The sequence below is a fragment of the Zosterops lateralis genome, assembly GCF_965231275.1.
Source record: "Zosterops lateralis genome assembly, chromosome: 7".
Taxonomy (NCBI): Eukaryota; Metazoa; Chordata; class Aves; order Passeriformes; family Zosteropidae; genus Zosterops; species Zosterops lateralis.
In genome coordinates, this window is record NC_139767.1 from 3898428 (window position 1) to 3912510 (window position 14083).

Consider the following 14083-nt stretch of genomic DNA (forward strand, 5'->3'; position numbering starts at 1 on the left):
GCCTGCATGAAATGTCACCTTGGATCCCCTTCTCCTAAAGGAGAACATCACTGTGGCCACATGTTGCTGTCCCACAAAGGGCCCCAGAGGATCTGGCACTTTTGAGGCACTTCTGCCTTGAGAAGAACAGGGTGGCCATGGGTGGCCCCTGGGCTGGGGCAGCTCTAAGAGATGGGATTTGTAACAGGCAAAGCTGGAGATCAGTAACAAAACCACTTGTGTTTGTCCACTGGGGAAAGAAACTTGTGATTCCATTCCAGAAACCATACCTGGAACAAGTTAGAAATGAAAAATAAATTCAGGGGATTTGGGGAAAAAAGAAACTTAGTCTCCACATAGTTCTTGCTGTGGCTCCAGGGAACATGGGGTGCATGCAGAGTGGAAGCCACAATGTCCCTGAAACTTTGTGGAGGCTCCAGTGAAGCACCATCAGCTCTTTAGTGTGATGGTTGTCAGAAAAGAATTCAAATGTGGCAGGTCTTGCATGTTAGCAGCTCAACAGATGCTACATTAAACGTGATGTCCTGGCAAAACCGTGTGATTAACGCTGCTCAACACACTGGTACACAGAAATGCAAATTGCAAAAGCATTGAAAGGGTGGAGTTATTGATGTATTCTGTTGATAGCAGTGGGTGGTGACTCCTGAGATTTCTGATGAGCTGTGCTCATGCACAGTTGATATGAGAAGACTGTGGGTAGATTTGCTGTGCTGATCCCTTGTAGTCTTCTAAAGATTTGGTAAGCTGAGGAAGGATGTGTTTAGACCCTGGAGAGCAGGTGCCTGTTGTTCTGTTGCAGGCAGAGCATTTTGTTACCCTCCCATGAGTGATGGCTCATGGCATTGTGCTAGGCTGTGAATGGTGTCCTTACTGCCACACCTGTGGAATTTGTATCCATTGCTGCCACCCCTGTGGAATTTGAGGGCCTGGTGGGACAACCTGCCTGGTGCCTGTGCCCCCTGGCCTTTGTCTTAATGAGCAACCCTCCCTTTTCAACTTGGGAGTGTGGGGAGGGGAAAATCTTGATGATCAAAGATGCTGTGCTGTCTTTTTGACTTCTACTTATCGATACCTCCTCACGATGCTGCCGCAATGCATATTCCCTATGAAACATTAATAGCTACAGGCTTCTCGTTACTGAGGCAGCCTTCTGATGCCCTGACAGGGGAGCCACATACCAGCTGGCAGGCAGTGGAGCTGCAAGTCAGGATCAGGATGTTCCTAGAGACGCAGAGGATGGCTGGTCCTCTCATGTTCTCGCACTTAATTCAGCACAGCAGTGCTGCACGTGCCTTTAGAACTAGAGCGTGACTTTTAATAAGCAGTGCTGTGGATCCTTCACAAGTCAGCTTGTGCCCCAAATCCTTTTCTTGTTCCTTTAGTGAGTTTAGTCAAAGTGCTCCTTGTAAGGAGCCTGTCCAGTTTCAGGAGATGCTGGAGGGTTTTGCACCATGCTGGCCTCTGCAGCACATGCCCGGCTGTGATTCTGGCCACGTTTGAGACTGTGACAAGCCTTGCATTGATTCCAGTAGAGGCAGGATGTGGCCTGATGTGTTCACACAAACTAGTGTGCTGGCTCATAGCTGTGCAAATGTGTCTTTTGATTCATGTGCACATTCTTTGCCACTGGATATACCAATACATTTATTAAATCAGCCATGTCAGCTTGTCAGTCAATGGGGCTGCACTGTGTCTGCTCCAAAGCTGAGTTGTTGCTGCACTGACTTGGCTGGAGTACTTGTTTTATAAGTGAATTTGCTACGTGCATAGCTGCAATTCAACTTATTGGACTAGTTTCCATTGGAATGGCTTTCTTTTTTCCTCTTCCTTCTCTTGACTTCTTTCTGGAAAATCAGTAGTCATATGGTGAGATAAATGGGAATATTGACACTACGGAATACTTGTCTCAAACTCTAGCAGATCAAAGCTTTTTAGAGCCCTCTTTCTTCCTTTTGAAACGGAGCCCGAAATTGATCTGTGAAGCTTGTTTCCTAAAATTGGAACAAAGATGGGTATCTTTATTCAAACTGAAATTCTGATCCATAAAAATGTTCTTAACCTGAGTTGGAATTTCATTGATTTTTGTGTGGCCAAGTCCCAGTTGGTTCAGCAGTAAGTTGATGGATGAAATGCAACTGAGGGTAGGTAGTAAAAACTCTAGGTTTTCCAGGGCTGAGAAAATGTTTTCCCTTTTGCTGGTGCCTGTTTCCTTGTTCCCATGGTGATAGCTATTAGTGGATGGACCAGCTCTGAAGTTGTAGAACTAGTCGAGCTGTATGTTACATGCTGCAAGTTAAGAGTAGGTTAGTAATAAATTTGCAAAAGTATCTGCAACTTTTGGTGGCCAGCTGGAGCCACTGGAAGATGATTTTCTTTGCAGTGTCCTGAAAGGAAATTCCTTTAAAGCTTGTTATAAATCAGGTGTTCCAAACTTGCCAGCTTTAGATCTTGTAGAAGATGTAAGGATGCAAACAGACATATTTGATGTCTTAAGTTTTGTTTTGTTTTAAGTGCTCTTGCAAAAAGGCAGCTTTTGGGAGAAGTTAGTCAAAACAAGAAATAATTTAGAGCAGATGTTTTGCACATCTATCACTGTATGTGCCGCTAAACAAAGTGGCTGTTTTAGAAAGGAAGCACTTTATCAACAGATCTACAATCTGTCAAACACAACTGACTGCTGGAGAGTCTGTCAGGAACAGCAATTTGACAACTGAGATGGACTTGCTGGATCTGTTGAGAGCAGCACCTGCTGTCAAAGGGGTAAGGACATATTTAGGCATTGGTTAACACACAGAAATAGTGCATTTTTCTCTTGAAATCCTGGAGTACATACCCTCAAATTTAGAACAGCCTTCATGTTCTGAAATATCTGCATGCACCCCTCCTCCTCAAATCTCCTGGCAGGTTGAGGAGCTGCATGTGGTGAATTAAGCACAGACTGTTTTTTGTTTGTTTGTTTCTAGAGGATCCGATGTATGAGAATCCTGGTTTCTTAATGAGCGTCCACGGGGAAAAGGAATGTCATGGCTTTTTAGTTTCAGTCTGAAATTGGATAAAATGTTGACTTTCCTAATGCATGATTAATATTTCCTCCTCATGAAGAAAACAAGCAGTGAACTAAACGTGGTAGGCCATAAGTGCAGCTGATGTTTTCAGCGCAGGAGGAGCTGGGGTGAGCTGGCCGTGTGGGAAATGCTGTTTTGCACCGTGGAAAGAAATCCTCCCTGCAGTGTTAGAGGCAGGCAGGCACACAGACATCCCCTCACAGGCTGGCTGTGCTCTGGGCTGGCAGGAGGCTCTGATGGATGGCTGCCTTGCTGGGGAAGTCGGTCCTGGGTGCCCCTCACCCGTTTCATTATTTAATTACACAGCACTCCCAATGCTGGGCACTAAAACTGCATTTTCACCCAGAGCTGATTTCCATTTAGTCTGTCATGTTAATAGTGAAATAAATTGCTCTAATTGCCTGCAAACTTCATCAAATTCATATTTCTTCCTTTTTTATTGAATATTTATTAAACTTCATGTCATGTCTTGCTTGGTTGGTAAAAGCGGTCCAGTCTGTGCATAACATTATGCTTTAAAATGCAGGGTGTCACATTTTCCCTCTTCCTCTTGAATTTTAATTTAGATCCTGAAGTTTTGCATTCATGTTCATATTAATCATGCAATTTGAAGAAAAAATAGCCAGTCTGCAAAGCATCCTTGTCTCTACATCAGCTCTGATTCTGCTGAGCCTCTTATTTAAAAGAAGAAGCCCCGCTGGGGCCAAACCTGAGGCTGGTGTGCATTTACCTGGCAGAGGGATCTGCCCTTGGTGTGCATGGACTGGGAGTGGAAGGTTTTCTCCCAAAATTTCAATTAAAATTTGTGAAGTGCTCTTGCCCTTTGAGCTGTGTGTGTTCACATACTTTTCAACTGAAGATGTGCACAAATGGTCAGGTGATGTGTGTGGGGCAAAAAGTAGCAACAACTGAATTTTAGTGACAGTATTCAGCTGCAAGTGTTTGCCATTCCTGTTCCAAGTATCTCTTAGTCACTGACTATTACTTACACTTACATAGTTTTCTCTGAGAATCTTTGTGCTTGGATTTTTTTTCCCTCATTTCTTGAAAGTAATTTTTGGACATCACATTCATGAGGAACATGTAATGGAAGTAAAAATGAAAGGCTCCAAAACCATATGGCAAAGAAAAAAAAATAATGAAAGGACTAAACAGTATTTTCAGGGATTGATATTTATTTTCCCATATCTCATTATTTTAGAGGCAATTTGATGGTTTTATTTATTTTTGAGTGATTGGTTTTCATACTGTGTGTATTTGCGAGAGTGACTTGGAAACCTCTAGGCAGTACCATTCTTAATACATAATGCTAAGCCACATGCACAAATCTTCCAAAGACTGAGGAATTCAGATGGGGTCAGGTATTTATGGGCAATTTTAGATACCTTAATTCCAATTAAGGATTTGCCTGAGGAGGAAGGTAAATCACCTCAGCTCTTGTGAGAATGATGAAGAAACATTGTAGTGGTTGGAGAATCCTTTGGCTTCTGTGTAAAGTACCATTGGTTTTCAGCTCCTCTGGAGTTTTTCTGTTTGGGTCAAGGGGCTCTGACCTTTGAGGTTGAGAGCACTTCTGTGCCTCTCAGATCTTTGTCAGTGAGTGCTCCTCTTGATGAACTGATCATCTGGTTCTGGGAGCAATCCTCTGGCTCTGTGCAGTGCCTCAGATGGCACCTGGCAGCAGTGTCGGTGCTGCTGGCCAGCTGGTGGCCATGCAGGGACATCTTTCTTCCCCTGCTTGCCTTCGTAGAAAATCTTAGAGCCAATTGTTAAAGCAGTTGCATTTTTAGCCTTTAGATAAATTGCTGTGTTCAAATGCATACTTAGATTGCTATATTCTGCCTCCCTTGTCAGCTCTGTCAGTTCCAAAACTCACAGGAGGTAAAATTCAGCCTGTTCAGACTCCAAGGAAGGTGGTTTCATGCCAAGTGATCCTTTTTTTCTAAGTGCTTGTAGGTTTAAATTGCTGCATAGTCTCTTCCTTTTTCCTGCTCTGCCATTTACCCATTGAAAACATCTCCCTTAAAATTTGTGATTAACTACCTCTTTCTTTGCTTTTTCTATTTTTTCCTTCTTTTTATTTTTTTTTCCTCCCCTCCCCAGGCTTTTAACCACACCAACTGGTATTATTTATGGCTGTAATTAAAATACGGTACATGTACAAAATGCTGAATTGGGAATATATCTGCATTTAAAAAAAAATATAAAGAAATTACCCAGGCTATTGATCAACCCAAGTGGCAAATGCACTGAAGAGGGTTTATCTCTGTGTCAAATGCTTCTGTCAGAAAAACTCCAGTGGAATTGTATATAATGGTTTCATGCACCATTCATAGATTCATAGTCTCAGTGGTGGAGTTACAATGATAGAGACTTGCTGAAGGAGTTTTAGGCTTCTTTAATTAAAAGAGAAAAAGAAAGAAAAAAGTTAAAAGTATGATTTGTATTCCAACTAAAGAAATGAACGGGTAAGTACTTATCAACAGGCACAGCTTTTGTGTTTATTCATCCAAGCACTAGAAGCACATATTTTAGCATCTGAATGATTATAAATATGTTTACTAGCTATCAACATCAGAGCTGTTTAATTTGAGAATACCAATTCATATTCAGATGTGTTTTGCCTTTCACTACTAGTATTAGTTATCCTGTTCAGCATTCACAGTTCTGGCATTCATCACTTTTTGGCTCACAACATATTGAGATGTAACAGAGGACGGGTGTCAAAGTGGTTAAGGGACACGTTGTGTGTTTTGATGACTCTTACGTCAATGTGTCTTGTCAGAAGGACTGAATGCAGACATGAGGGATACAGGCAGCATTACCCACTGCATCAGAAAAGCAGCACTTTTTAATTTTTTCTTGTTTCTAGTGGAGTACTTGTCCGAGGAAAAAAATGAAGCCCCGAGTTGGTAAATAAGGCTGGTGCAATTAAAAATGATTGGTGCCTGCCTTGAAATGGCCATCTCCAAAGCACACCTTTTGTAGCTGCTACAAAGCAGCTGATGATCATGGTCTAGGAACCTACCAGGGCACACTTGTGTGATGCTGCATTTGTTTCCTGTGTTGTCTTTGCCAACATGACAAAAATGTTTATCTGCTGCACATCCCCAGTTTTGCTCCTTTTTAAAGTGCTTTTTTTAAGATATCTTTCCCAAAAGTTCATCCAGGTGGGACCTTACATCAACAAAACCAAAAAAATAAAAAGGGAAAAGGAAAGAGCAGGTCAGGCCAAGGCTCCCATGTTCTGGATGGAGTCCTGACAGCCTTTGGGAGCAGCCTCTGATCCTGTAACCACTCCCCTGAAAACAGTGGGAAGGAAACACCTTCCTCATTTAGCTTGGGTGGGTTTTGCTGTAAGACCTGCTAATGAGCTACACTCTGATTCTCAAAAGTTAGAGGCAAAACACTGTATTTTAAAAAAGTCTTTTTGGGGTATAATTCCCTTTTTCCTTCCTGTCTCTGTCCTAGCTGATCTCTCCTATTTTCTTCACGACCCCTGTAACAGATATTATAACGGGTGTAATAATGGATACATGGATGTAATAATAATGTTTAGCAGCTCACTTTCTCCAAAGCCCTTGGCTTGCCTCATAAACCAGAGCACAAATCACACTCAGTGATTGGTGAACATCACTTTTCATTTCAGCAGCCTCTGAGCCAGAGGATCTTGGCAGTCCCTGACACTCTGGTGCTGGTTTTTCCTGGGTTTTTGGGCCTGCTGGGGTTGTAAGAATTCATGCCAGTGTTGGTGAAGTCTACCATGGTCTACCCTTTTGGAACTGAAGGACAGCTGGAAAACAAACTCTCCCTGAGATTTCATTGGACTCTGAAGGGTCACTCAAAATGCTTTGCTAGCAACTGTGAAGACCTGCTGATGTTTCATGGATGTCCTTGATGACTCACAATAATAAATGCAAGCTAAATATAGAGGATTTTTTATCTTTATTTTTATCTGATATTTTTATTTCTTTTATCTGGTATTTTTAACAGGCTCTTCTGCCTGTTTAGAAGTTTTATTTTGTCTCTTTAGTTCTTTCCATGGGAGCACACTGCTGCTGAGTGATGTATTCATTGTTCTCTGTATGCCTATTACTCTGGTACTGCTCTGCTTGCTTAGTATGGCAAAGTCTTTCTGTGCCACAGACAGCCCTTTGCTATTCTTCCATTTTCCTGGTAGTCCTTTCCAATTCTTTGACCTTTTGTTTTCTTGATGACTGATTTTTCTCTTGAAATCTTCTGCTTTAGTCAGCAGAAGTGGGCAGGGTTCTCCTCTCCATACATTACACCTAATGCTGGGTCTCACTCAAACCCCTGAAGCAGAGCTTAAGATGAAATTCAAGTTTTCCTTATATTGATGTTCTGTCTAGAATTGCCTATCATGTTTCCAAACTCCTCTTGGCTTCTTGCAGGTCTGGGAGATTACTCAAAGGATGCCTGTTCTCCCTCTGTACATCCACTCACAGGATGGGAAGCAAAATAATGGCACTATTTTCCTGTTGTGTAGTGAAAATTCTGTAGCTCTATAATTTGTCTTCCTCATAAGTTTGTTCTTACCTAGGTCGTGCATTAATCATTTTGTTTTCCAGTGTATAATATCTTTCCTCAGGAGATTTCTCCCTTCTCCCCCATCCCTGCCTTGCATACACTCTGGGTTTGTGTGATGCCAGCAGTGGCTGAAGGCAAATACTATTAATTTGAAATCTGAACATGCTGTGTGAAGGCTGGGGGGAGGTTCCAGTATGTTTGTTTTTGAAAAAAACCAAAACCCCAGGGCTGTCTTGGGAAGTGTTATTATCATGCACTTATCTTACAGACTCGTCAGGGTTCAGGTTTTCAAGTGCCTTGTGGTTAATAGATGGTTGTTAGGGGTGAATGTCCAAAAGCACTTGACATCCCACAGCTCCTGTTGGGAACAGCTGTGGCCATGGAGGGTGAGCCTGGTGTGCTGGGCAGGGACAGCACCAGGGCTGGCTCTGGTTGCCCTGGGTGTGGGATGTGTTAACCTCCTGCTGCAACATCTGTCTGGTGACATTTGGGGAGAGGGTTGGTTTCATGTAAAACTCCACGTGGGATAATCTGTTATAAATTACTGTAACTGCAGCAGTGGTCTAAGTCCACTGGAGTCAAAGCAAATTCTTTGTCCATTGTAATTCTCACTAATTGCTATAATTTTGATGCAGAAGTATGCAAAATCAATAATTTTTGAAGAACCCTCGAGGTGAACAAAGAACTTACTGGGAGAGGGGAAACCTTCAATTTACTGGTGGATTTAATTCACAAGAATTATTGTTTTGCCAACAAGGCTTTCAATCTGTTTTGCAAGTTCCATCTGTCCTTTTAAAGTCATATTCGAACAGTGTTGCAGTGGTGATTTCCTAGAAATAAATCTGTTTCTTGTCAGTTAAGAGGAAAATTGCTCATAATATTGGGGTTTAGCTTCTTCCTCAGGTAAACCTGGTGTTTGGACCTAGTTAGTCTGTGAATAGTCACAAACACTGCAACATCCAAATTTGGAGACACCTACAAAGTACGTGCTCTATTTGTTTTGTAGGCAGGGGATCCTCAGCGCTTTCTGAAGATTGATCCTTTTTCTCTGTGTGGGTTTAAGTAGCAGAAGTGGCTGCTACTATAGGAAAAAATCATTTTCTTTGATTATGCCACTTGAAAGGCAAGTTACAGTATTGAGTTTAGTTATTCCCCACTTTATTTACTCCTTTTTTTTTTTTTAATAGAAAATATGGGAGGAAAGTATTCAGCATTTGTACAGAGATACTTGTGTTCCTCTGCCAGATACAGAGGCGTGAAAGAAAGCATTATGCATAACAAGATATTCTCAGGAGATCTGTTTAGCAGAAGGGCAGTGTTAGATGTAATTTGTTTACTGACAGAGTTTCCAACAATGGTTCAATGGACCAGGAAACATCACTAAAGTAATGAGTCCTTTCCTTTTTTAAAGTGATTATGTTTGAAGAGTGCAAATTAACCCGCTTTTTGAAGCTGCTGCTTAGGTGAAACAATTTGCTTATGAAAAGGCATCCCCCAACTGGCTCCAGCAGCTGATGTGGATAAAAGGTGCAGAGGCCATAGGAGAAAAGCTGTTTTCTGTAAATCAAATGCCAGCAGCAACCAGGCTGATCTAATCCAGGACCTATTGCAGTGAAATTGTGGGGCCAGGAACAAAGGCGTTATATTGTGTGTAAAGAAACTACTGTAAATAAAGCTAGCTTGACTGAAGATCAGCACAAGCCCTGGGGGAAGCCAAGGGATTACCCAAACACTGCCTGATCTCCTCCTCACACAGCACAAAATGTCTGTCAGCTAGTCCTGCTCACTGGTGCCCTGCTCACTGTGTTCCTGCAGCCTGCTCTTCATCGTGGTGGCTTTCAAGAAATTGGGTATAGATATTATTAGAGGTGTGGTCTGGGAATGATGCAGGGTCATCATTGCTGGGTGTCAAACAGCACCTCACATAGCTGGCAATCATCAGCCACCATCTGAGATTTCTCCAGAGAAATCGCCCAGGATCCTGCAGAGCACGTGTAAATATTAAGTGAATGTTTCCCCCTTTTTTAGGCAGATCCTGTTGGTTATTTGTGCCTGACGAAAGCAGAGGTGCACATTTACAGCATTTCCAGCCAACTGTGATTGTGAGCTGTGATTGTGAGCTGTCTGCGATGGTCTCTTCCCTTCCACGTTGTGTGGGTTTTGGTTGTAGCAAATGCAAGAACCACGTGCTCATATGAAAACAAATGCAAAAAGAGTATTTGGCAGACAAGTGGAAAAAGTCATATGGGAGATTTCCATGTGCCCTGCTGAGAATAAGGCTCAGCTATCAGTGGGAACTCAGTGCCCAGCTGCCATGTCTCTGCTTCTGAAAGAAGTTTTTCCCTAGAAACAGTGCTTTGTAGTAGTTGAATCTAACATTGTTTTTAATTTGGTGAAGGTTCTTCTGAAGGAGCAGTTGGTCTCTCCTCTTACACAAGTCATTACAAAATTATCTGGACATGTAGTTTTGATTTCCTTAAATACTAGAGTTGGGCTTGGATGACTAAAACAAGCATGCAGTTGTTATCTGGTGCACTCGAGACTCCTGACAGATAAATAATTCAGCCCTTCAAGACAATGCTTTGTTAGAAATTAGTGTGCCTACTGGGTATAAAGCAAAGAGGTGCCATTCATAGTAATGCAGACACCTTCCTGGGGTTATTGACTATTCTCAAGTGAGATCTGCTCACTTGAAATGATCACCTTTTTCACAAAAACACATTTACTTTAATGGCTTTCAGTATGTCTAGCTTAGCTGTTTTGGTGACTGTTTCCATTTCAGTGATTAATGCTGTTAATAACTATAATCAGAATTCTTTTCAATGCCATCCTCTGCTAAAACTAGTAATGGTAGTGGTTTTGTTTTCCATGGTTAAATATATTTTCTGTATAAAAAGTACATGCATATCTATTTATTTCTGAATTAGAACAAAGCTACCCAGGATTAATGCCCACCACAGCTTCTGCTTCAATGTTAGAAAAGCCAAATTTGAATGTGCCCCTTCCTCCTTCTCTTAGCTGAGTTGCACACGACAAACCAGAAAGTAGATGTCAACTTCATGTTATGGAACCTTTAAAAATAGTTCTGCTTCAGGCTAAACCCAGTTTCTTCCACCTCCTGGCACACTGAAGATGATGATGATGATGACCTCTCAGCAGCCCTTGAAGTATTCCATGATGTTTAATTCTCAGTTAAAGACCTTGTGTTTGCCAGCAGATGATGTTCTCACAGATTTCCCTGCATTTGGCCTAGACAGGGAATAGCAGACAGCATTGTGATGTTCTGCTCTGGAGTGATTTTTGGCAGTAGGTATTGCAAGGCCATATGGATTTTACTTTTTGTAAGATCATCCTTAATCCCATTCCTCCTGTTTCATTTTTGCAACTGTATTATTTGCTGGAAAAGAACTAGGAATGAGGTCTGTGAGAAGAACAGGAAGCTGTCAGAATAGGCACAGGAAGACAGAAAGCTAGATTGAAAGTGCCTATTCAGTAGTTCACTGCCCAGTCCAACACGTATTGTGGTTCTGATGAGGATAGCTCAAGCACAGGTGTAAAGAAAAAAATCAAAGAAAAATAGCATGACATGTCCACCACTAGTTAATAGACTTTATTTTGTTCTACTCATGTCTCTGATTTTCCCTTGGTCTTACCTTTTGGTAAGAAAATCTTCTCAAGAATTGTTGTTCACTGAATTTCCTACTCTTTACTTTCAAGTCTGTGACTGAGAGTTTTAGGGTTGGTTTGGCTAGTTTGTTTTCATTTTTTTTCTTTTGTGGCCCTACAATTTAGAAATACTTACTAAAAATCCTTTGGAATTGTTAACTCAATGAAAATAACTTATTTTGCAGAAGAGAGTTTCACACAGGCTACAAAGCACTGTTTTGTTCACACAGACAGTGGAGGATGACAGTGAATTATGAATGCAATGGTACCTGGAAAATTACCCTTGCTTCTTTTCCTAGTGGTGATGATGCTGTTGAAGAGCACCAGTTAAGTGCAATAATGATTTTGTGTACAAATTTTTCTTGCAGTACAAGTACCTGCAAAATGTTCACAGATACTGGTGCAATAATTTCTAGGGAAAAAAACCCCAAACCTCTCCATTCAGACTTCTGAATTTAATGTGCAGGTGAATGCAGATGCACTTGAGCTGGAAAGGGGCTTTGAAGGAATCTTCCTCTTGTCTTTTTTCTTCTCACTAAAATGACAAAAAGTACATTTATGGATCTGTTGTGAAAATTTGAGATTTCATGGTGAAAGTTGTCTCTCCAGAGTTCTTCCCCCAGCTCCACCTTCTTACCCTGTGAAAGCCCAGCGCCCTTCAGGAGTGTGAATGTCCTTGTGCAGGTGATGCGGAAGGTGGTTCAAGCTGTAAATGTGTGGGGTTTTTCCTTCTGCTTGGGCAACAGAGACTGCCTGGTCTGTGGTGATTCAATTTCCAAAAAAAAAGGTGCTCAGAATCAACAGGTGTTTATTGTACCTGAAAATTGTTTTATTTTTTTAAGCATTTAGCATATTGTATTTATTTTGATGTAAGCCAAATTGCTTCTCTCAAGAGATTTCAAAACTTCTGGCAGTTACTAATGTTACTTCCCTTTAGCAGTAGCTCATGGCAAAATGGTATCTTGCAATAATCTGCAGTAGAGTTGTTTGGCTTCCACAGATCTAAGGAAAATGCCTGTGTTTGAGTTTGGTCATTTCTCACTGCTGTGTGCAGAAAGACAACACTGGATTGGGGAACCAGTTATACAAAATGCATCAAACTATTTCTCACTGTTAAATGCCAAACTTGAGTAGTACAGCAAACTTGCTTCTGAACTCCTTTGTGTTGTTCTCTTATTTAAAAGGGGAAAGAGATGATGCTGTACTCAAGGCAAATTAAACCAAAAATAAAGAAAAAGAGACAGATTGGTTAACCAGTCAGATATTCATACTTTCAATTTAAGGATCAGAGGTTTCTCCTACACTTTGTGGCACTGTTAACTGCAAGGAGAAGGCCATAAAATGCAGTTCATTCTCAATTTAAGTGTTGTTTGGTTATCTATCTAAAGTACCATGCGTGGCAATTAAAAATGTAGCAGTCTGTTGTTCCTTTGCCCCAGTCAGCAAAGTTTATTAGTTTATTAGTAGAATAAATAAATAGTAGAATTCTCTTCTAGAAACTGATTTCAGCATTCAGTTTTCCCTTCTTTTTTGTTTGCATTGGCATTCCAGGTGATTCCATGGGTACAGCATTCATCTGTTTGGAAAGATCTGTGCATCATGTTACAGATATTACATTTCTGTCCTGGAACTGGGTGGAAGGTGGTGATCACACACAGTGACATGGCAACGAGAGACACCTGCAAACCCACATCTGACTCCAGAGACTGGGATGTGTTGGGAGGCTGCTGTGAAGAGAGAGATGTTTGTGCATACCATGCTCGTCAGTTCTCAGCAGGCATCTGCTCCAGCTGTGCCTGGACTCCAGGCAGAGGCTGGGCTGCTGTCTATTGATCCTTCCAGCAGCTGGTGATGGTGCTTGTCCTCTAGTTCCATGGGGCTGTCTAATCTGTGTGCTGGCCTGCATGGACTAAGGACTGGTAGAAGAATGTGATCCAGCCTGTGAGCTCTGTTGCCTGAATCTAGGAGCTGAGTCCACCCAACTCAGTCCCTGCTGTTCCACCAGAACAAGTGATAAAGCAGGATGTGAGTTTCTGCCTTTGATTCTAAAGAGATGGGAAGTCATCTCTCTCTCATCACTCAACCCAGTCTCTCAGAAGTAAGACAAATACCATAATGAAATCTATTATAATTTATTTTGCCATGGGGTGTTTCTTTTTTTTCCCCTTGTCCCAGGTAGTTAAACACAATACCAAATGGAACTGCTGAATACTTTCCTGTGTGGCAGTAAACTGTGGAACTGCCACTTGGGGAGTTGTTCAGGCTCTTTTGGGGCTTTAAGTTTGTAGTTAATGACCTCCATAGTGGTCATACTACTCAAAAGGCTGGAAGTCAAAGCAGCATCCGGGCTCCTCAATATATCAGTGTTTAATTGACAACGTGCAAGACCTGCTTGTGATTTATAGCCCGATAAAGGGACACACTTTTTATGTTCTGCCAACACAATTGGCAGAATATTTTAGGCACAGATGGCACATTAGCCTTGGACAGCTGGTTCCCTCTCTGCTGTCACATCCAAGGACCATCTAACTAATACTGTCACACATGACCCAGTTCACTGGGTAACCGAGAGGGGTTCTCACGCGTGGCTTCGTGTCAGCCTGGAGGCACATGAAAATCGATCTGCTAGAAGACTGCCTCGAAGAGGTTTCCAAGACTTAGCACCCCACCATGCCCTTCTGGCTGCTCACTTGCTGACCTCCCTCTTTCAGCTGCGTGAGCGTAACCAAAGAGTTTGCTTCTGGTTGTGGAGTGTGCACATGTGCAGCCTGCAGAGCGTGGTTCTCTCCTTGCTGTGTCCTCTG

General features: G+C 41.9%; 1 protein-coding gene across 2 annotated transcripts in view; it reads left to right on the plus strand.

The window, feature by feature from the left end:
• The window catches only part of ERBB4 (erb-b2 receptor tyrosine kinase 4), a gene marked incomplete at its 5' end in the record, with an annotated part of 578832 nt that overhangs the window by 115686 nt on the left and 449063 nt on the right, over positions 1 to 14083 (plus strand). The gene's annotated exons all lie outside the window — the stretch shown is intronic.